This window comes from Colius striatus, chromosome 10, assembly GCF_028858725.1.
Source record: "Colius striatus isolate bColStr4 chromosome 10, bColStr4.1.hap1, whole genome shotgun sequence".
In the NCBI taxonomy this organism is placed as follows: Eukaryota; Metazoa; Chordata; class Aves; order Coliiformes; family Coliidae; genus Colius; species Colius striatus.
Genome location: NC_084768.1, coordinates 18,015,096 through 18,038,610, shown reverse-complemented (window position 1 = coordinate 18,038,610; position 23,515 = coordinate 18,015,096). Strand labels below are relative to the sequence as shown.

The 23,515-nt window shown below is 50.5% G+C and overlaps 1 protein-coding gene across 3 annotated transcripts in view; it reads left to right on the top strand.

Annotated features, from left to right (window-relative positions):
* Positions 1 to 23,515, top strand: part of PBX1 (PBX homeobox 1) — a 131,753-nt gene that overhangs the window by 46,317 nt on the left and 61,921 nt on the right. The window lies entirely within an intron of this gene.

Sequence of the window (23,515 nt, the reverse complement as noted above, 5' to 3'; positions counted from 1 at the left end):
ATCTGGCTCCACCAAAATCCTACCTGCCTCCTGCTTTCCTTCCTTGTCCACTGCTCACCATGGCTTTAGCTCTTAGCCCATAGAAACGTGTCAGTAGATGTGGTGTGCCAAGGTGAATGGAGAAGGGCTGGTGATCCTTTGGTTTTGGCAGGAGCTCTTGTAGAGCCCTAAAGGGTAGTGCAGCAGTGCTTTCACCGGCCCTCTGTGCTGCAGAGACAACTTAATGAAATCCATTCAGATTTGGGGTTTTTTTTTGGCATCCCCAGAGCCCATAGAGCTGGAGGGCCTTAGATATGGAGATGAGAGAGGTCTCCCCATGCTTCCTGTCCTTCCCCAGCCTGCGGAAGGCAGAGCTGAGTTGAGAGGGAAGGGACGGGGCCCGTGCAAATGCGTGTTACATCTGCTGCTAATTTTGCGTTTGGAAATGAAGCAACAAAGGGAGGTGGTGCAGCGTGAGGATGGTTTAACCTTGATAAAACAGTGATTTCACCAAGGATGATGTTCTCCCATCTATCTTCATCCATCAAGGCGCTGCTGAAATATGCTGATGAAGCCTGTGGGTAGGAGTACAGTGCAGTTAAATGGGGCGTTGCAAACGCTCTCTGTACCCCTGTGACAAGGTGGCGTTGCTTACTGTCCAAATTTAGTACAGGGAACAGCAAGAACTGCTGCCTTTTGCTTTCTGGGCTGGGGCAAGATGCAACCAGGGCTGTTTCCCCTCTGTGGAGTTGGACGTGGCAGTGGCATCTCAGCACATCGCTTAATTTTTCCCTCTTCTTTAGTGCCACTGAGAGCTCCACAAGCGTGGAAGCAATAAACGAACTCAACTTCACTATACAAATGCCTTCTCCTTCCTAGCAGAGGGAGAAATTCGGTCATGAAAGACACCAGGTTTGCAGGTAAGGCTGTGGTCCCGTTGGCTTTGGTTGAACCATCGGCTGGAGGGGCTGGTCCATGGGGCAGTGGGGGGAATCCCAGGGCTTTGCTGTTTGTTTGGTGACTGCCTGTTCTGCCTGTGTGTGCTGTGTTGGAGGAGCAGCAATTAAGCTTTATTTATATGGGGTTCCCCGGCTTGCAGGGTGGGAAGCGACGGTACGTGGGCGTGAGCATTGCATGTGAACTTCTCCTTAAGTTTGGGGATTAGCAGCATGTGGGCCAAGTGCCACAGTGTTTTTTTTTGGTCAGGTATCTGAAGGCGGTTTACGAGCTGCGTGTGAGTGTAAATGTCAATAGGTTAGTGGTAAACTGAGCCCTGTAACCTAAGCTGCTGCTGGACCTGATCCCGCTGGGACTGGTGGCGTTCTGCTGGGGCTGTGGTGTTGCATGTGGCCTCAGCACTTCCAGTCTGAGTTTCAGTGATGGTGTCCCTGTATCTGGGCTTGGCTGTGCTGATGCCAGGGTGAGCCAAGAGCGCCTTGCCTTGGGAAGGGGCAAGATGGAGCTGGCAGGAAGAATCGATCCCTTCCTGCCTGCCGTGAGAGCTGGAGGGAAGTAAAAGACTGAGTGCTGCTGGTAACATGGGCCCATCCTGATACTGGGAGGAACTGGGAGTTCAGAGTCTGCTGCGAGTTCAGGCTTGGCTCATCTCCAGCCAACTCTTCCTTTTGCAATTGAGTTCATCTTCCTGCTTCCAAGAGCTGACAAGGTGGGAGTGTAACCTCCAGGCCTCCTTCCAGACTTGTGCTTGTGTCAAGGTAAACCTATCTGCAGAGCTTCTGCAGTCAGCAGGACTGAGAGATGGCTCCAGAGCTCTCCCCCATAAGTAACCCACATGGGGAGACACCTCCCTACAGACAAGACGTAAGGTGAAGGCTAGCTAACTCCCTCTGCACAGGATAGCTACTGAAGGACATGTCCATCCAACACAGTGCAAGGCTGCCGTAACCTGCTAGAAAGAGGACAGAAAGCCTGTCCAGAGTCTGACACTCCCTCTGATTCAGGGACCAGAGTGGTGTGATTTCATGCCTTCAGAGCTCCCTCCATCTTTGGTCTTCTGGGCACTCTGGCACTCTGCTGCGTGCTAACCCTGGGCTAGTCTTTGGGCTCTCGGTTGTCACTTGAGATGCTGCTCAACTACAGCAAGACCATCTTCAGCTCAACTGCCTCCAGGTGTAGGCAGCAACATAGACAGCACAGACTTTCAGCCCACAGATTTTCTCTGTCCCACCACCAAACTCAGTGCTTATTGGTAGCTCAAACTCTGTGATGATCTCCCTGTTCCTCAGCCATTCTCTGGGACACCTTGTGAGCCAGGGACTGGAGTGATGGGCTGGTGCAGAGCATAGGCTGGTCAGCTTATAGCCAGTCAGCTTATTTCTTTCCCCCTCATATTCTTGTGTTCCCATTTTCCCTTTGCTACTTCCATTCCTGATGCATTCGGGAGCATTTAGGGGGGGAAAAAAAGTTGACAAAAGAAATGAATTATGCATAAGGAATTAATTTCCTTGATGAATAGGGACTTACAAACTCAATTGCCATTCGCTTTCAAGGGATGCTTAGGGGAGAGGGGGGGAGGGAATAAGGAGAATGGAGCAGGGGGTGAATGGCTGAGCCTGGAAGTGTTCCTGGCCTTTGAGTGGACTTTGGGAAACAGCCCTGAGTCATTTAAACCATATGATGGGTGCTATATTCCCATCAATGTGTGGAGTTCTTTGCTGGGGTCAAAATCAGGGTGGTGAGGATGCAGCAAATCTAGCAGTGCCATCCTTTGCTGAGAGTAGGAGGAAAAAAGGCCGGATGAGGATTTGGCTCTTATAACAGGTGGGGAAACTAAGGCAGGTGTCTACGTGTGACTTGTTCAAACTGGGTACAGGCCAGAGGCCGATAGAGTACTAGTGCTTGGGGCTCTTATGCTCCAGAAGTTTGTCATTTTCCCTCGTGTGCATTTTCCCTCCTGCACGCTGCTGTGTCCTGGGAGCAGAGCCAACAACTGGGAACACTAAAAGCACTGGAGTGAAGATGCTGTAAAAGAGCCTTCTGGAAACTTTGCCCAGCCAGAAAAATTTGCCCCCAAACCCAAGCAGAAAATTCAGATTCCTGATGGGAGGAGAGCATCTGTCAACCCAAATGATCTGCCTGGCATCAAGCAGATGAGCTCTTGTGCTGTGTGTTGATGCACAGAGGAAGAAGTCTCTTAGTGGAGGAACAGGATAGGTCAGTGTTTTGGAAGAAGGGTACAGTCTCATTGTGATGCTAGTTGTTCTTGGGTTGAAGTATTTCACCTTTCAAGACATCAGAAGCATTGAGTGAAAGTCTGACCTGACTGTTGCACTGCCTGATGTAGTGATAGGCAGAGTGAGGCATGAAGAGGAGTCATGCTGGGCCCTGAGCTCAGCCCGACATCAGCAATTAATGCTGGGCAGGTCAGTTCTTTGGCCCTGTCTTCCCTAGGATCTGGCTTCTCAAAATCCATATGGCTTTTCTTGATCCACTACAGGTAATCCATGCTTCTCTGTCCCTCCTGTCTCACCGGTGCAGCTTGGAGCAGCCTTATAATGGAGAGCCTCATCCTCCTGAAGAGTTGCTTTCAGTAGAGGGGCTGAGGAGGGTACTGGAAGTGGTATTTAGAGAAAGAGGAGAGACTGTGCTGTGTTGGAGGCTGAGCTGGGCAGTTGGATTGTGGCTTCTTGCTTGGTAGGCAGTGGTCCTGCAGCGGTCCTTGTGTTTGACAAGTGGAAGACCTCAGTGTTGCCTGATGGTCCTACAGACCCAGATTCTGTGAGGGAAGCAGGCTGTCCTTGTGTCCCTGCAGTCCAGCACCCAAACAGGTGAGCTGATGGAGGTAGATAGTTTCCTCCTAGAGCCTGCAGTTTTCCTGCCCTTTGCAACTTGCATATTGCCCTTTAAACATTGCTGTCTCAGTAGGACCGATGTACCTAGGTACTCACAGACTTGAGATGAAGGTTTCCAAGTAACATGCCTGGGTATTTCCAGAGTGAAAGACGACAGTGGGTGTTGGCAGAAGTTGTGCCAGAGCCATGGTGCCGAATTTCTATAGCACTGTGACACATCAGGAGCGCGGTCTGTGCCCATACATGTGCTCCCGTGCTGTACATCAGCCCTCTGGCATGGCAGAGCTCAGTACTCTCCGGCTTCTTCACTGGTGCAACAAACTTGGGTGAGTTGTGCAATGCTTGTCTTACCCTGCTCCCCTCCTCCCCTATGCTGAGCTGTACCCCAGGCAGAGGAGCATCCCCAAATCCACAACCCTGGGAGCAGCATGGAGTCGGGGATTGCGTTGACCGGCTGGAAAGAGGGTGACATGGGTTCCTCCTGCTGTGGAAGGGGCCTGAAGGAGTGTGAGCACCTAGGGAAGGGTGGTTCAGTTGCCCCTTTTCTGTTCCATTCCCTTTTCATCTACACTCCCCTTTCCTAAGCAGAGGGGATCTGTGGGCAGGGGGCTTTGGAAGCTGTCGCTTTGCATTGCGCAGCTGGGGAAAGGTCTCTACCTGCCTTATTTTGTCCCTTTTGCTGTCAGGGCTGACAGTGCTCATGTTTATTTCATCCTGCGTGGCGGCTGTCTCGTTTCCCTATCCTCCGATGTCATTAGCGTGCCGAGAGCGGGCCCTGCAGTGCTCAGCCTAATGAATTCCGCTGTGGCTCTTCTCTCCCCACCTCGTTACCAAAGCTCAAGGTGTCAAATTAAACCCGACTGGGGAAAGGAGAGAGAGAACAAGGCGCAAAAGGAGGAGAGGGGGAGGATGTGTGTTGTAGGGGTTCCTTTGGTTCTAGGGTTTCCCCTTTTTCCGGCTGTTTTTCCTTTTAAGCGGTTTCCTTTGCAGCTGGGGTTTCTCCTTGAGGCAGGATGTGTTGTCATATTGGAGGTGATGACTTTGTTTGTGGCCCTGGATCCTCTTCTGTAGGGGTGATTGAAGGGATGTCCTCTTTTTTTTTTTTTTTTATCCTCACTACAGAGCACATCTTGGTGTCCCATGCCCCTGCTCGGCCTTGTCTCGCTGTGTGGCCATGTGGGAGACAGCAGTGGGATGGAAAGTGCCGTTGGATAAACCAAGTGGCTGTTTCTCAGCTCCCAGTCCACCTCCTGGGTTGTGCTCTCAAATGGGGATGGATTTTGCTGAAAGCTGCCATTCCCCACCTCTTGGAGCTGGTGAATTCAGAATGGCCGCTGCCTGTCCTGAGAGTTGGGGCACCAAAAGCTGTACTGGCTCTGAGGCCGTGCTCTTCTGGGCCACCTTTTGCTTTTCTGTAGTATTTTTCACTCCCAGGTAGCCTATCCCCTGGCAGAAGAGATTTGTGGATCCCCTGCCTTCTGGAGCCACGGAGTCCAGCCTTCAGGAATGACTGGACTATGGTAGGACACCCAGAGTGACGGCAGCCTGTCCCCAGCACCCCCCCCCCCCCCCCCCCCCCCCCCCAATCCCTATCCATCTTGGCACCCATCTATTTAAAATAGTTTTGCTATATAATTATCTCCTCATGGATGGGCTTTTTCATTACATTGGCTGCTTCAGCTGTGGTGAGCGTAGTAATGTGGGATTAGTGCCATGGCAGAGTGTGAGTCAACAGTGGGGAGGGAGGAAAAGCATCCCACTGCCATCCTCCTGAGCTGGAGTGAGTGGAGGCTATGCCGAGCCCCTAAGTGGTGCCCAATATCTGCTGGGGGTGGAGGAGCAGAGTAGGAGCCAAGCGGGACAGGGACCAGCATTTCTAGGATGCTGAGAAGCCAGAGCTCTTCTGCATTCCAGATTTGTTATCTCAGGGCTGGTGGTGAGTGTTGGTGGGAGGATTTGGCTCAGAGAGGACTAACCTGGGTGACAAAATGGCCCTGGTGTCGCTCTAATGACCTTCTGTCCTGCAGCCCTTGCTGAATGCGAAGCTGTAATGGTGTGTGGTGTTTGGTTTTGCTTTGCCTTGTTTGCTGGATGAGAAGGTGCTGGTGTTTCTGTGGTGAGAAGGAGATACAAGTGCCTGTTCTGTGTGGGACAGAGCAGGGAACCTGAGTCTTGGTCTGCCAGCCTAGGGGACAGAGCAGGGACTGTAGACGCACTCCACCACCTACACCAGCAAATCTGGGGGGGAAAGGAAGAAGATTCAGAAGCCAGATGTGACTGTCTCCTCCTCACAACTTGCTGGGGGAGTGAGCACAGGAGATGAGGCCGAGTGGACTGGCCCAGGCTGCGGACCTGTGGCCTAGAGCTGTGGCTTGTGATGGTGGCTTTTAACCCTGTGTAGGCTGCCAGGATGCAGCTGGGTGCTCCAGGTGAAGAGCAATTTCATGTGCAATTGGAACTCTAAAGGGAGAGCAGAGCAAGGCACAATTTAATCACGTCAGTTGGCCCTGGGCCAAGACCACCAAGCTTCAAACACCTCTCCATCTCAAGAGATGCCAGGGGAGTATTTAATTGGTATAATTCATCAACCATTTGGCACCTCGTGATGTGTTCTTCATGCAGTATCCTGGTGCTCTGGACTGGGGGATTTTGAGGTGCTTTGAGGCTTTTCTGGGAAGCAAGTGGAAGCTACTGGCTTGGTCAGCTCATGAGGCCATAGTATAGTACTGGTGGTTGGTGGTAGGGTCTCCAAAACTTCCTGCCTGCAGGTGAGGAAAACAGTCCTGGTGGGATTTGTCTGTGGTTCCTGGTGCATCAGCAACTTCTCCGCATGTTGGCACAGGAGTCAAATGGGTGTGTCAAGCCCAGCCCAAACCATAGAATCATAGAATGCCTCCCTTGCCTGACTCCACTTGCTTCTTGAAAAGGACTTGGGACCAAAGATGCTGAGGAGGCAGGATGAGCTTCTGTGGCAGCACCTGACTTGCCAGCTGCTGTGACTTGCATGGGCCTTAGTGAGCTCCCTGGACCAATACTGAAGACCTGAAGAGGAGTTAAATGATGTGAAAGCTTGCTGAAGGGGCAGTCTGGGGTAAAGTGGAAATGTCCCTGCACTGTGCTGAAAAAAAGACAACAAAAAGGAAAAGCAAGCATCCCCTCTGATACATATCTCTGGTTAAAGGTTCTGGCCTTTAGAGCAGTTCAGAAAAAAGGGTGAGTGTGGCCTAAAATGGACTCGATGTATCAGCCTGGTACATGGACATCCTGCTGCTTTTCCCAGCCACGGGAGGCACTGAAATGCAGCCAAGTCATCCTGATTTGAGCAGTTCATATCGTGTCCTCTCAGTCAGCTGGTAATAGTGTGACTGTCTCTTCCTCCTCTGCAGACCTGGGAGATTGAAGGCTCCCGTGACCCGAACAGCCTCATTTCTTCTGGAAGCATGAAAGTGTTGCATGGCAGGTACCTGGATGATGTGGGTATCTCCAGGGGTTTCCAGGCAACTATGCCAGGCTGACTGAGCTGCCCTCATTGCCAAAGCCTGGTGGCAGCTGCCAGGGGAAGGAACAAAAAGGGATGAGTCAAGAGTGAAGTGTCCCTTTGCTGGTGTCCCTCCCATACCACAACAGAGAGCAGCAGTAGGCCTGGAAATGCTCAGCACAAATTCTCTCACCCAGCTGGGGTGGTTTTTGTTTTGCTCTGTGTGTAAAGCTCCTTGTGTGGCCTGGTAAAGATTTCCTTGCACCCTGCCTCGGTTTCCCCACCTGGGCAGAGTGGTTGATGTGCATTTGTTCCCGCTCTGGAGTGTGGTAGAAACAAGTTAATTCAAGCACTTTGAAGTCCTCTGATGAAAAGCACCGGAGAAGGACAGAGGCTTATTAATTGTTGTTGAGATTATCTGTCAGTCCCGCTTGAGGAGCTGCTGGCTGAATTTCTGCTGTCTGCTCTATCTAGGAGAAGGTAGTGACAGTACTGAGACAATGAGAGTGGGGCTGTCATTCTCATGGAAATCAGTCTTGCAGGCTGGAAACCTCCAGGTTTATAGGAGCACTATATCCAGGATGGGAGATAAGGCTCTGTCCTGGTGAGTTGCTGTGGAGGCCTGGCCAGCCTTTGTTTTCAGGCACTGCTGGGACCATGAACACACAGACAATAATGGGTTGGTGGTCACCTTCCTCTTCTGAAAAGGAGCTGCTGGCTGGGTTTTGGGTTGCCTGATGTTCTTGTTGACACTAACCCACAAGAGACTTAAGACATAGGTCAGTTGGCAGTGACAGGGAGTTGTCATCTCATGTGCAAAACTGATGGTGCTCGGGGGTGGTGGATTTCTGCCTGACTAGTATCCTGACTCAGTTACTTGAGAAACCTTTCCAGCATACTGTGAAGTCTGAGTCTCTCTGCAGCTATTAGACCCATACTGGAGAAGTGATGAACCTCTCATCTGTCCCATGCTCTGGGTTGATTCACATACATCTTGGGGTCGGTGTTATGTTTGCAATGTTGCCCTAAGAGCCTGTCCATTATGACTTGGGGAAGGGGGCACAGATTCATCTCGGAGAGCCGTGGAGGAGGAATTGCTAAGGAACAGAAAGCTTTCTTCCCTCAAGCCAGCTCATTGTCACCCCTGTGCTTTTTCACCCTGTTGAAAGGCTTTAGCACTGGTTTGCCTCATAGGGTCTGACCCATCTGATGAGGTGGTTTATCTTGCTTGATGTGAAGCAGCCCAGAGTGAATTTGGATCTGGGAACTCAACTGTTGCAGATGATGTGTCTTGTTTTTGAAGCAGGGACATCTCCATGCTCTGAGGTTGCGGCAGACAGGGAGAGGAGTACTCCCTGATGTCAAATCTTGGTGGGACAGCAGTGCCCCTGGCAATGAAAGCCACGGAGACCTGACTGACCTCAAACATTGTGTGTGGGTGAGCAGTGACCCTGTGATCAGAGCCTGGACTGTGCCCCTGGCTCTGCTCCTTCCTCCCTGGTTACTGCCATACCACCATGCATGCCCGTCCACTGCTCCAGCCAGGCTCCAGCACGCTCCTCTGCATGGACTGGGATCTCCCAATCTCATCTCCTTGTTTGGTGATGCGTGGGAGCCTCAAGAGCCGTCTCCTTCCCACAGCATGGTCCTGCGTTCTCCCACCCTTGCCGTGACACTTAACATCTTTCTCGTGGATTGATTTGGCAGCACCAGGCCAGACTTACTTGCCAGTGTGGCAACAGCCAGGGCTCCCAGCTTGTTAGACTGAAAGAATGTGCCGTTTTAATTAATGATATGTAAATATCCTTGAATGGGCCGCATTTGCATATTAAGAGAGATTTGCGGAATCTGCGGAGTAATATATTTTAATTAAGGATTAATTAAAAATAATGGGAATTTCATTTCGCCTGGCAGAATCTGTTTAGATCTTCGCACACGTCTGCTCAGGAGCCCGGTCGGAGCGCGCTGCCGGTGCCGCGCTCGGCAGCTGGGGCCGGCTGCTGGGGCCGCTGCTCGCCCGGCCGGGTCCCCGAGCTGCTGGCAGAGCGGGTCCCGCCGCTGCCCTCGGCCGCACGGCCTGACTCTGGGGTTGCAGGCTGCTTTTTGATATTCTTTATGGCAAAATAAGCAAATGGCTGTGAGACACGGAACACTAGTTGTGTTGGCAATTATGTTAATAGCATGCTATTAGGCTATGATTCTATATGAGCAATTGGGGAGAAGAAATGCCTTACTGAGAGAGAATGATACAACAGACGTCTGTCTTATTGATATAGCTCCAGAGGAGCTTTCTGCGTAATTACACTCGGCCACTTTTCAGAGGTGGGTGAGATGCTGTGGCCATGGGATGGAGAGGAGAGTGGCCCCCAACATGTGTCTGCATCTGAGGCAGGGATGTGTCAGGATACCCTCGTGGTGCTCCCAGGAGGCATCTGATACCTGCCTGTGACAGTCCGAGTGTCTGAGCATCCTGCAGGCTCTTTGGTGTGTAGCTCAGGATGGCCTTACAGAAGGCATGCGTCCTGCATCAGTGGCCAAAGGCCAGCTGTAGAGCTCTGGGAACCTCAGTAGTAGCCCAGGGCTTGGTGGCTTGAACCCTAGTGATGGAGATCATCAACAGGGAGCCTCACGGCTTCTTTAGGAAACTTGGTGTGATCGAGTCATGCCAAGCAGATAGACAAGTGAGCTTTCAGTGGGACTGGTGAGGAGTGTGAGAGCTGTTGAGGGGTTGAGATGGATGGAGGGCAAGAGGGGGAAAGCAGGGGAAGGGTGAAGGTGCTGGTCCCTCCATCCCGCCCGCCGTTTCCTGGCGTTAAGCTGGCTGCAGCATATCGAATGCAAATGGAGAAAATGCAGTTTGTGGTAAGTGTCCGCTAATAAATAACCTCCGAGGCTTCTCCCTATCAGGCAGTGACATCCTGCATTTCTCTTCCCTGCCGCACCAGCCCAAGACATTTAATGATGTGGTGCTCCTTATGGGATGTGCCGCCCATGCTAAATATCTCCAGGCTTCACAAAATGGTGGGCAGGGAGCCCAGGCAGGCTCCGGCAGCCCCGCACCTCTCCCCCACAGCCCTCAGCAGCGAGGTCGGCGACGGCAGCGCGGTGTTTCCCGTCCCCGGCGCCGGGCGCAGGCCCCTCCAGACCCCTCCGCCACGCTCGCCCGCGGTCGCTGGAGGATTTCATTAACTGCACCAAGTAAAGAAAATAATCAATTTCAGATGTTCCCAGTGTTTGTGGTAATGGGCTCTCTAACCATTCTGATTAGACGAGTGAAATGGAATTTTTCTTTTAAATTGCAGCGCGCTGACATTAAATATAGGCAAACTTTGGGTGAGTGGGGGGGAGGGGACAGGCTTTTTATGTTCATCCCTGTCCTTTTCCCTCCCTGTCCATCACTTGCCTTATCTTTCCATCACCTCCTCCCCAATTGCACCAAAATCTTCAGCGACTTCTTCCTGCTGTCCACCAGACGGAGGATTGTTGGTTTTTTTCCCCCTGGGCTTTGTGAAATGTTTCTCAGCATTTTGGGCTGGTGGGGTTCGTTTTTTCCCTTTTTTACAAACAGACCTGTATATTTTAGACATTTTTCATAGCATTTAGGGCTGGGACTAGTGCTGCTGCCAGGCTGAGCTTCTTCCTCCCTCCTCCTACCCTCATCCTCCTGTCTGCTTCCTTCCATCCTCCCAGCCCCGCACACGGATTCGATTCTGGTTTGCCGCGTTCCCTCTCCGTGCTGCGGTTTCCTTTCGGTGTCCCAAGCGGCGCAGTCCGCAGTGAAATCGATAGCAGGAGCCATGGCCGTGTGCCTTGGGGAGCAGACTGGGGGCTCCTGCCTCCCACCTCCCCTCCCCACACCCCTTCTCTGTCCCCAGCCTTTAGACTCAGACCGAGCCCTTGTGTTGTTTTGTGTTCGTTTTCCTATCTCCTCATGCCTTTTCCCCCTGCCTTCCTCCACTCCCCCTCTCCCCGGCGCGTGGCTGCGGGCGGGCGCCGCTACAGTGCAGCCCAGCCCGGGCTTTGGACTTCTCCTTTTGATAAGCTGTCATCCCCCAGCCCCGCGCAGGGATTTGATCAGAGCGCTCTCTCGACCCCGTGGAAGACATTAAACACTCTCCCAGACCTTTTTCTCTGTCTCCATCTCTGAACCTTTCACTCTCCTTTAATGAGAATTTCGCCTAATTATTTCAGTGGCTGCAGCACAGGGACCGCAGCGTAGTTAGATCTTGATACCGGGACGTGACTGTTATGCTGATAAAGGCAAAAGATCAATAATTTAGGCCCTAGCGTTAATGGCAGAGCTGAGAGCTTAAGTGTCTGTATTCAGGTTTAGTCCTGAAGGTTCCTGGAGTATTAATGATTTCCAGAGGAATTCTGCCCCCCCCTTTCCCCTTTCCATGTGCTGCTGTTGCTTTTTCCCCAGTCCTGTCTCTTTTTAAACCCCCTGGCTCCTCATTTGTTTTAGTTCATTTTATTTTTTTTTGGGGGGGGGGGGGGGGGTGTGTTCTGTTGCTGTTGTTGTTTCCCTACTCTGCAGCCATTGCAACCATTCTGCTTTGCTTTTGGGTTGCCCCTGAATTGTCCTGATGCAATTTATCTGAAGATGTGGCAGTGCATTAGAGAGCAAAGAGACAGAGGAGAACCTGTGTGGGGGTAAAAGCGTTGAAGGGGAGGGGGTAAAAAAAATACCCATTTCTTTCGGTGTTGCTTGGGAGAATGCAGGATGTGCACCCGCTCAGGAGGCGAGCAGCATGGCTGAGTCTGGGTGATGATTCAGTCAGCTTGTCATCTGCAGGAGCTGAAGGTCTCCCTTCTGCCATGGAGGTGCCATGTGGCGTGGTGATGCAGATGAGGCTACCTTCAGCCTCATACAGAGCCGTGCCCTCATTGCCCACACCACCCAGCTTCCTGTGCTGTCTTTGCCCATGGATGCATGTGTAAAGGAGAGCACTGCTGAGCATGAAACACTGCTGTACCCTGTTTTCTTGTCTCTGTTTCCATGTAGACCTGCCAAGCCCACAGTGCAGCCCCTCCTCTGTATCCTCACAGACCGTTTTTTGCTGCAGGAACTCGCATCTCTGCCCGTTCATATCAGCTTGAAAGGGACTGTTGGCTGATGGGGGGGGGCTGTGTGCTGCCTGTCCTGTGCAGAGGATGCTCCCACAATGGGATCCCCAACTGCTTTTGTGCTCTTGTCCTTTGGGAAAGTTCCTAGCATGGCTTGGTGCAGGACTGCGTTTGTCCCAGGGATGCTGGGCTGATGTGGGATTGGAGAACAGAAAACACATCTGCCAGAGATCCCCATGCTCTGTGCCTCTTTCTTCCCAGCACTGGATGTGTATCTGCCTTCTTGTTTGCTAGGTTTCCTCCCCCAGGCCAGAGCATCTGAACCAATCTCTGGCTGGCTGGGAAGCTTTTGGAGGCCTAGAGTGGAAAAGGGGAAGATGGAGAGAAGGGTGGGAAACATTAACCAGTTTACTAGTGAGTCATAAGCACTTTCCTCCTTGTTTTTTTTTTTTTTTATTTGAGCCTCTTAGTAGTTGAGGATTCAGGAAATACTGAGTTGATATGAAAGAAGATGACAAATGATGAAGGGAAATTGGGGGATAAAGACTGTTATTTAGCCATGAGGAGCCCCGGCTGGGAAACACTGTGATACGTGTTAGCTGGTTAATGGGAATTGTGCCTGGCTTATCTCTGCCTTGATTAGGGAAGAGAGGCTGGAGGTGTGTAGATTTTGTGACTTTTTGGTCTGTTTGGCACCCCAGGCTGCCCTTTGCTGCAAAAGGCGTGGGAAGGATTTCTTAAGAGTTGTAGAGCATCCCTCTCTGGTTCTCCAGGTCTGTCCCGAGGATTACTGCCCCTCTGGCTCAGCATCGAGCTCGCCAGTCCTTCACCGCTGTCACTGGTCCCTGATCTGGACAAGAATTGGCAGAGCATCCTCTGTCCCTTGCAGTGTCAAGAAGCATCTTGTATGTCCTGAAATGTCACAAACTAAACACCCCAGAGAAGCTGGAAATACTGATTTATGTTTTCTAAGGATGTCTTGAGTGATGTGGGAAGCCTCACTGTTGAGTGTCTTTCCCGAGGATCAGCGTGACTCTGTATTGCACTTTCTCTTCTGACACCAAATGCTGTGAGTCTTGTCTCTTTCAAGACCCCTGAAGCTAAAAATGACCAAAAATGTGAGTATCCCACTGAAGTGGAAGCTATTAGTTCAGCAAGTACCCAGTGAGATCTACCTTCCAGCTGCAGGGCTGAGATATCTTCTGGTTGTTCTCGTTCCCTTTGCTAGCAGCTGAAGGGTTGTACTAGCCTTTGGGGGATGATGTGCTCCTTTGCATGCCTTTACTGGAAAGGCTCAGGGCAGGCTGAGGCTTGGTAAACAGTCGTATAGCTCCACAGTCCAGCTGGCTCCTCGTGGCCAACTCACTTTGGCAGGGCTAGCCAGGGCATAAATTAGTTTCAACTTATTGTAGTCACTGAAGTATAGAAATATAACTGAGGACATGCGGGGAAAACATCTGGGCAGTGCAAAAGGGTTTGTTGGCTTTTACGTGATGGCATTCTCTGGGGTTGGGAGTGTGAATAACCTTACAAGCAGATTTTTTCAAAGAGCAAAACGGTGTTTCAACGCTGCCTAGTTCCACGCTGCTTACCAAAATGCATGTTTATGTATACCTGTACCTATGTGTCTGTATATGCACACACATAATGGCATATATAGGAATGCAAATGTGGGGTGATGGCAAACTGAACTGCTGGCTTGGTAGATTCAGGCTCTGTTGTAGAGGTGCTCTGGGGAGTAAAGGAGTTACATTCCTTCAGGCAAGGCAGGGACCATGTGTCTTGCTCCCAAGATTTTTTTTTTGACTATAGAAAAAACCTTACTGGAAATGTAGCTGTGTGAGACCCAGGGCCAGTTCTCTGGGGTCACAAGTGGTTGTCTCCTGTTGTCCAGGCGAGAAGCCCGACCACCACCTTTGAGGTCACTTCAGTTTTTTCCTTCTTGCTTTTCCTGATGGGTCTCAATTTATTCTCCTGGACAGGAGATAACCACAGCCACCTGATGTTCCTGCCCGAGCCTTTCCTCATCAGGGTTATGTCTTTACACTTGAGTGTTTGGGTGCCAAATTCAGTTGACCTTAGTAGGATCTTCCTTATCCAAGACTGTCCAAGGCACATGCTGGATTTGTCAGGCTTGGCTAGGAGGTTGATTTCTGGATGCTCTGGCCTTAGGCTGTGTGGATTGAATGTTTGCAGAGCTCGTCTTGGCAAGCTTTAGAGACGAGAAGATGTTAAGGACAAATAGGAGTAGCTGTAGGTTTTTCTAGCCTGGTGGTGAAGTACGGAAGGATTCCCCAAAGCTCTGCAGATGTTTGTTGTGAGTAGCCCTGGGGAGCAGGTATTTGTATCTGAAATGTTAATAGAGAGACTGCATTGAATCGTGCACGCTGTCGGGGGAGCAGTAAAAGCCACGTACAAAAGAAGCCAAGAGGAGATCAGTAGAAACACACACAAACCCTAAAAATCCCAAAGTGATGCCTGAATAATCACCCATTTGTCTGGGGAAAGAGATTAATCCAGCCAGGGTTCAGTTTAACAGGATTATTGAATGGAGGGAGTGGGGGGCAGGCGGAGGGAGGCAAGGCTCTGGGATTTTTCCATGTGACTTCGGGCCATGGATGTTTCTTTTCCAATGGCACTGGCAGGATGGGGAAGCTTCAGGAGTTGGGATGACTTTGCCAGATGTCACTGGGTGAGCTGTAGTGGGACGGTTGGGTTCACAAAGGTCTGAACTAATCCTTCTGTCTGTGTTGCCTCTCTGTGCATTTAGACGTGGAGCTCTTTGGGGTAGAGACCATAGTTGATGGTACATGGCCCTTGTAAGGAGGTGAAATGGGAAATCTGTCGGTTTCTAACCCTACCACAGAGAAATGCCCGTTTCACCCAACCATGGCACGTGGTCTGTCTGCATCTTCACGGGGGCTGCCATCAGGGCAGTTGTGTTCATTGCAACACTACTGGAAACATCTGGCTTTTCAGAGGTCAAGACAGACATGTGAGGGAGATTTTTAGGAAGGACGTACACCTTCATCAGCCTCAGATGAAGGACAAGGGAGGGACTTCTGATGGGACTGGATTAGCCATTGAGTAGCACCTGATGTTGATGCGTATCGTTTCATTGGGCTCATACCGTAGAAGGTGGTTGGGGGCAAGGTGGTTTCTGCCTCTCACTGCCTATCTGCTTTGTGACCCTGACTGTGGCAGCTCTCCTGTCATAAGTTCCTTTTTAGGCATTAGTGTATTTTCTTCTTAAAACAACTTTTTACCCTTAAAAACGAGGAGATGTGTAGATGAGAAGGGAGACAATGCTGCTGCCTCTACAAACATCCTCACAAAGCAGATCACACAAAATAAAGCGAAAGGAGAAATGTTTTTATGGCATTGCCTGCATTTATGTGGAGCCAGATAGGAGCATGTGTGTGTATCTGTCTCTTTGTGCGTGCTTTATAATATAAAGCAACCACAATGTCTCTACAGTGCTCCCAGAGAGCTGTTGATATGTTGTCAGATACTGTAACTTCTTTTAAGTCTGCCTTATGCATAAGGTATCTTGCATATTTAGTGATCAGAAAAAGAAGCAGGAGAATAAAAATGGGAGGAAAAAACAAGAGAGTAACTCTGGCTGTCCCGTTGTAAGGTAGTTTCCTCCCTGTCCTCTCCTGCTGTGGCTCTCCAGGTGAATATTCGTTAAGTGTTGATAGGGGAACTCTGCTTCTTAGAAGGGAGGAAACTGTGCTGCAGCTTCCTTCTTCCTTTTGGGTGGTGGTGAGTGCGTTTAGGGAGGGCTGGGATAAGCAAAACCCTTGGTGTTCAAAGAAACAACATCACCATTTCATAAAGGCATCATTCTCCTATTTGGCTATTTCCTCTCATCTTAACCCAGAGATAATTTGTAAAATGCCTTTCCTCCAGCGCTGTCTCTTGCAGACATTACAGAGAGTAATAAAGGTGGTGGTGTCTTCCCAACCACTTTCTTCAGCCTGTCCTGCTCTCCTCCACTGGGCAGGACGGCCACATCTCCTTTTCCAGGCCACATTTACTTCCCATTTTCCCCCTCCCACACACCCCCAGCTCTCCATCCCTGGCCTCCCTTGCTCTATCTGCTGTGCATTTTCTGCCAGCTCTATTTAGTCAGTGGTGCAGACAAAGAACCAAGAGCCAGCAGGGATGGAGCACAGGAGCCTGCATCTGTACCTGCGTTTCCCTGAGGAACACCGTGGACATTTTCTCACATATAGCCTGTGCATCTCCAAAACCCCACTGAGAGATGTAGGCTACTGGCAAGCAAATCTGTCCAAACAGTTAATCTGGGAGCTGGCTGCAGTTGTTAACCCCAGAACAGTATTTGATTTGGAAGGAGGTACATGCAATGGATCCTCACTAGCATCTCTCCTCTCCCCTTGAAGGAAAGCCATATGGACCAGGCGGGCTGTTTTCTGAGGTTTGGCTTTTGGTAGCAGACTGATAATCCCCTGTCTTTAATAGACCGCTCTGCAGCACTCCAAGGGAATTCAAAGGATACAAAGGTGGAGAGCTGGGGAGTCTTGGAAGACCCAGGAGTCTTCCAACAGAGATGTCCTCCGTCCACCCCTGGCACATCTTGTAGTTCATTGTAACTCTGCAAATATTGGGCACGGATTTCCCAAGGTAGGCTGGGAACACCTCTCTGATGATACATGGGATGGCTGAAGGATGTACAAGCAGCCAGGTAGAACCACCTCTTTCCTAACATCTGGTCCTTCTTAAGTCATTTAAATAGCAAATGAACTCCACCAGGCTCTGCAGCAGGGTGAGGTTTGGGTTCTGCTTGTCCGTTATTTCCCCACACCGGGGCTGTGCTGAGCTGGGGATGAATGATTGGGACTCAACAAAGTGTTTAAACACCAGAATTGAAATTAATGTCCCCTCATTGCTGGTGAGGCTGCCAATACATTACAGCAAGCACCTTTCCAAAGTGAAATGAATGTTTGTTTATCCTCATGAAATATACATCAAAACATGTTGATGGGAGAGGCCGCTAACGAGGGAACAGGCCAGCTCTCCGTTAATTCCCGGCTGGGAGCGGACATTGCTCCTCTCCTCTTTTCTTTCCTCCCAGGGCTTTATTTTTGAGGCTTAACCCGTCCACAGCTGTGTACCCAAAAGCATTAATATGGCTTTAATGAAAACTCCGGTTGATCTGTCCAAAGATATTGATGAGTGGTCCTCAATCGTATTAATCTTCTCGTTGCGGGAGGAAATGAAGGTGGCGAGCGGGGCCGTCAGGTGCCCCTGGAAGAGGAGGGTGAGCTGGGAGCAGGGACAGCCACTGCTGCCTGGCCCTGCTGCTGAGGTTGCACCTTGTTTTGTTCCTGCCTCAGTTTGACTTTCCGAATTTTTCTGTCCTTTTTGAAACTGGAAACAAAGCGAGTGTCCCTCAGCTGGACTGCACGCTGCAATTCCAGGCCGGTATTTAACATTCCAATCATTAAGTTTCCGCCAATAAATCCATTACTGTTAATTATATTGAAGGGGCTAACGATCCGTCGACAATATCCCACCATCGATTCCCATTGGCGTCGAACGGCCGCCTCGCTTTCAGCCCACGCTGGGGTGCATTTTGGGGCTCCCCTCCCCCTCCTCTGCAGCTCCTGCCATCCCCTTCTCCCCCAGCGCAGGCTGCTCCTCAATGGGAACACGCTACACTTCTTTATGGCTTATGGCAAACTGCCTTGATTACTTCTACTGTTGTACCCATTATGTGAATTAAATATGTATTCAGTTGCATGCTGCTTGCGTTGTTATTGCAGGGTGACATATGGTAGTGACTCAATTAGAATGAAACTAGCATTAGATAACCCTTCTGATTACATGCATCCCAGCCCGCTCGGCAGCCTGGCTGCTGCTGCCACCACTGCTGCTGCGCCTCATCTCCCTTTATCAGTAGGCCGCGGGTTACATCAGCACTCCTCATCTCCAGAGGTGGGCTGTAGGCAAGAGGAGGGTATGCAGGGTGAAGCTGTGGCTTGTTGGTGCTTGTTGTGCTGCCCGTGACTGAGCTGGCCCCGTAGCCTCTTGCAGGTGGACTATGGGAGGGATGCTCACAGCGGTGCAAGGATGCTCACAGTGATGCGTTGCTTGCACACTGAGTCTTCCTCATGGCTTTCCATCAAAACCCGCTTTAACTTTCCTGTGCTGTAGCTCCTGGGTTTTTCACAGCCCAGAAGTGCCCTAGTGCAGGGCCCTTCAGCTGAGTCTCAGCAAAGTATGCTGTTGAGCGAGTAGCTCTGTGGCACCACAGCCCCTTTCATGCAGCCATCAGTGCCTGAGTGCAGCTCACAGCGTTTGAGGATGTCCTTAAAGCAGCAGCAAAAAAGGGCTCACATTTGCTTCAGTAGACGTCTGCACCGAGCTTTCTGTAAAGGACAGGGATCAAAACAGCTGATGGTTTTGTTTTCCACCTCTTTCCCTGCATGAAGCAGAACTGTCAGGTGAGTGGCTGCAGGGCTGTAGTGGGTGGCTTTGGCACTGCTGCCCTCTGGTGCGCACAGCGGCAGCTCCCTGGGGAGCCCTGGGGCTCTCAGCCTGGGGTGCTCTGGAGCAGAGCTGCGTTTGCTCTTATTGGAGGATCTTCTGCTTCCTCAGTTCCCTTCTGTTCTGCAAAAAAAAACCCAGCCCAAATCTTATGTTTCCTGAAGTTAGAAAAGATGGATTTCCCTGCTCACGTGTACTGCTGCTTCCATCATTTCAGGCCATTGGAGGACTCAGCTGAGGGGATGAGTGGAAGATGCTTCTGGTTCTGCGAGTGAGTCTCTAGCCTTTAATTTTGGCAGCAGCAAACCTGAAAAGTTTGGCTGTTCCACACAGCAGCTGAACTTGCTGTGTCTATCAACAGGGCATTGCATCTCCCTAGAGTTTGGGGAGTAAGTAAAGCAAGTTGGGAGCCCTACCCCCTGCTCCCAGATCTACCGCTTTTACTTTATAGTTTGGTGAACTGTTTGTCAGCAAATCCTGATGCAAAAGTAAATAGGAAAGGGATTAATTATATAAACATAATTTGTGTTGCAGGAACAAATCTCAGCCTGTGAACTGTTTGCAACGGTTTCTCTCCAAGGGCTGCTCTCTGGTCGCACTGACATCAGCCCCAGCGCCCAGTTTCTCCTCTCATGTTGGGCAAAGGGAGGTCTTTTCTATAAATGGAGTAACAACAGCGATCAGAGAGCAAATAACACACTTCCTGGTGACAGGGCTTAGCTAAACACAAATTTTACCTGGGTACGTATATAGCTATTGGGGATATTTATGAATGGAAAATAATACAGCTTGACAAAAAGAAAAAAAAGGCATTTATGTGGGTTTTTTCCCCATCAAAGCTCGGAGTTCGATTTCTGCCTTTCATTGCTCCTTTGTATTTCTCTTGCACGTTCCCCTTGCGAGTGTGCCTGTACACACACGGGCCTGCATGCATATTATGCTGTCAGACCTCTGTGGGAAGCTTTATTCTTGCTTTTGCAAGTGGGAAGTTTCATTTTGCAGTGGAATAAAGGCCCTTCCTGGCAGAGTACTGGGAGTCTGTGGCAAAGATAGTTGCTTCTGGAGTCCTCATCCTTTAGCCCGTTCCAGACAGTAGCTCAGAACCTATCAGTATTCTCCTTGGCTCAGGGTTTTCTGAGGGGCTCCAGGGCCTTTGCGGCAAAGCACAGCTTGGGGTGCAGAGGACAGGCAGGGTCTGGCCAGTGAACCTGAAGCAATGGTGGGTGCTGCGTGAGCCGCTTCTCTCTGAGGGAATCCCAGAGAGGATGCTCAGGTGCAAACATTGTCCATCTCTGTCTGAGTTCTCCAAATCCTGGATGCTCAGCATAGCTCAGTGCTGATGTTGCTTAGAGGTCCCTCTCACAGAGGTGATGCTCTTTCTTGCAAAGAGTCAGACCACACAGTTCATTTTCCAAAGCTAAAGGCTTTTCTGGTTGCTTGGTGTGTTTCAGAGCAGAGTTTGCAGAGTGAGCTAAGGGGGTGGCATGGGACTCTTGGAGCAGGATCCAGCCCTTTATTACTTGCTTTGCTATTGCTTACGTTGCTTTCGGCTAGAAAACCATCAGCTCGTACAAATGACTGACAGCAGCCAGCATCAGCCCTTGGCAGGTGTGTAAACAAAAGAGGGAACCGTTTTCTACTTGCTCTTTTTTTTTTTTCCCCCTTTTCCTTGAAGTTGTCGTTGAGATATGAGGTGGTGTAGCCCCATGCACCTTCCCATCCGGGGCTGACTGGCAGTGGCCCTGCCTGGTGTCAAGCTGGAGGATATCAGCTTGATTTCAGAGCTGTTAGATACAAAGGGAGAGGTGAAGTGAATACCAGGGGGGCTGTGAGGACAGTTACTTGCTCCCTATGTTTTTTGTGCCCTCCAAATCTCTCCTTCTGAGCCAACCTAGCTCCTCATTGTCCTGCGGTGGGCAGGTTCCGTAAGCTGCCTGGTGAGCACAGCCCCCAGGTCTGCAGGGCTGTCAAGGGCTGTGTCTCTCTCTGATTGATTGGAAAAGTTCTTGTGCATGTCTTTCTTTCTTTATGTGGTTTTGTTTTTTTTTTTTTTCCCATTGAAAAACACCACCTGACCTCTCTGTTTGTCAAGCCTGCGTGGCTCATGCAGAAGGCAGGCAAGCAGGCGAGCTTGCAGGCAGCAACTTAAACACCAACAGAGTCCTATCAAGGAAAAGCAAAAATACAAAGTGAGTTTCTCAGCTTGGTTTTCACTTTCCAACATGCCAGACAATTTTCTAAGGTGGTTATCATTATTATTTGCTGGTGATGCTTATTTGGGTGCAGTTCCCCTTCAGCGTTGCTGCTACTGGGTACTGGAGTTGCCCGTGCAGCTGCAGAAAGGAGCAGGCAAACCTTGGAGCTGTGGCTGCCTGCCCGATTTCAGCTCCAGGGAATTCCACAGGAGTGAAAGGAGATGGAAAACACTGTAAAGCCACTAAGCTATGAGCCAGAGTGGATTATTTAAGTGGATTAGTGATTTCTGACCGGGGCTGGTGTGGACCAGATGGGGTTTTGCCTGCTGATGTGATGGAATTTGTGGGGGTTATGATGGGTGACAGTGGGATGAATCCTACATCTCCACAAGCTGTAGCTCCTCTCCTCCTCCCTGTGCAGCCTCTGTTCTCACACATAGCCTCTGCAAGTGCTTCCCAGCCTATTCTTGCACTTGGGTGCTTGCAGCTACCTGTCTGCCTATGCACACCCTTGGCTCCTGGAGGCAGAGCCGGTGTTGAAGGGGAGCTGAGATACAGTCCCTTGCCTCCTCCTCCCCATAGCCACCATAGCCCTGGGGATCAGGGGTGCAGGGGCAGCAGGCTCCTGCTTTCTCTGCACTGGAAGCTCTGTGCTTATCTCTGAGGGTCTCCTAGCCCTTCGTTTGGGTGGGAAGGAAACTCCTGCCCATCTCTCTCTGCACATTATGTGCCTGGACTTTTTTTCCCCATTCTCTCTCTCCTTTTTTTCCTTTCCTTTCCGTTCCTCAAAAAAAAAAAACAAACCAACAACCAACCCACCAAACAAAAACCCCCAGCAGAAAGCAAGCTGTGATACTGTCGGGCCTGGCGTTGATGTTATTTATTTTCCTCAGTTGCTGCTCTGGAAGCCTGGAGTTGACAGAGCGGTTTTGTAGAATAGAAACATTATAGACTGTTACTGTCAGAGTGTTAAATGTGATGGATAGAGAAATACAGGGGAGGGAGGGGACTTTACACTAGCCATGTCTGCCAGCGAGGGTGCTCATGGGAGAATAAACCATCCGCATATAAGAAATGAATGAGGTAATGTGGCGGGAGGTAATGGACTCTTGCAACAGAGATGCGCCTTGCTGGCTGGACTTAACCCTTGCTGCTCTGCTGGCGGGATGGGGCGGCACGGTGAGCGCATACCCCGCTCGCTCACGGCCCTGGGATCCAGCAGGTTCGGGGCTGGGATGTTGAGGTGCACTGGGAAGAGCTGGGTTGTCCCCATGGAGCGAGGAGAGTGCTGCCTAGATCTCTGCAGACCCCTACTACCGCACAGCAGCACTTGCTGGGCTCACAACAAGCCAGAGATGGAGCATCTTCATGGTGAGCACCGAGAGGTTTATTCATTGATCGTTAGCAAAGAGGCTTATGCTGCTTGGGAGGCGCAAAGGGATGCAGCTGGGGGCAGACAACAGCCCCATGGCCCACTTGGAGTGGCTTCAGGTTTGGGGTCCTGCGGAGGATGAGTGCAGAGGTCTTGGGGTCTTGTGTCCGGTTGTGCAAAGTGCTAAGCTGGGGTCTAGAACTGAAACCTCATGATTATGGTGCTCGGTTTGCCTTTCAAGTGCCATTTCTCACGTGTGGAGGGACAGATGGGGTGGGGAGAAGCTGTGGTGGCTGGTGCTCCTCCAGCTCTGTGGTTAGGCCTGGGAAGGGCAGTATGGGTGCATCTCTGTCCTCTTCTTCTGGTTCATAGTGGTGGATTTTCCAGTTGTCTGCTTAACTATCAAATTATATTTTGAAGGCTATAAGTGCTTGGTGCTCGTTTCCATCCTTCCTCCTTACAGAATCTCTCTCCAGGAATGGAGCATTCACAGCCTCACCAGATACCCTCTTGCAGTGTCTCACACCTTCATCATAAAACATTTCATCCTTATATATCATCTAAATCTACCCTCTTTTAATTTAAAACCATTACCCCATGTCCTAGCACTAAAGGCCGTGATAAGAATTCTCTCTTCAGCTTTCTTACAAGGCTAGTGAGCTTAAAGGGGCTGAGAAGCCTCAGGGCAGGGGGCAGCCTGGACGTGGGGTGTTGTGCAGCCCTGGCAGCTCTCACCACACCTTCCCTTCATGCTTGGCTGGGCGTCTGGCCTGACTGCGCAAAGTTTGTCGTACTCACTGTGTGTGAGTAATTAAATTACTTCCTTGTGCATTTTACCCTCGCTGACTTTTACCCACCATCTTATCTCCAGCTCATGGAGCTTCGTTCACACGTCCTTGGAGAAGTATCTCAACCCTCACAAGTCCTTGCTAACTCCTGTTGCTCATGTTCCTTTCAAGCCTACTGCTGCTCACGCTCTTCTCCTGGCAATAAACTTACTATGCAGCAGTGTGCAAACCTATACCCGTGGCCTTGTTGAAAAAGACATTTATCTCTACTCTCTTCCACCTCTTAACCCAACGTTTAGTCCTTGTTTTTG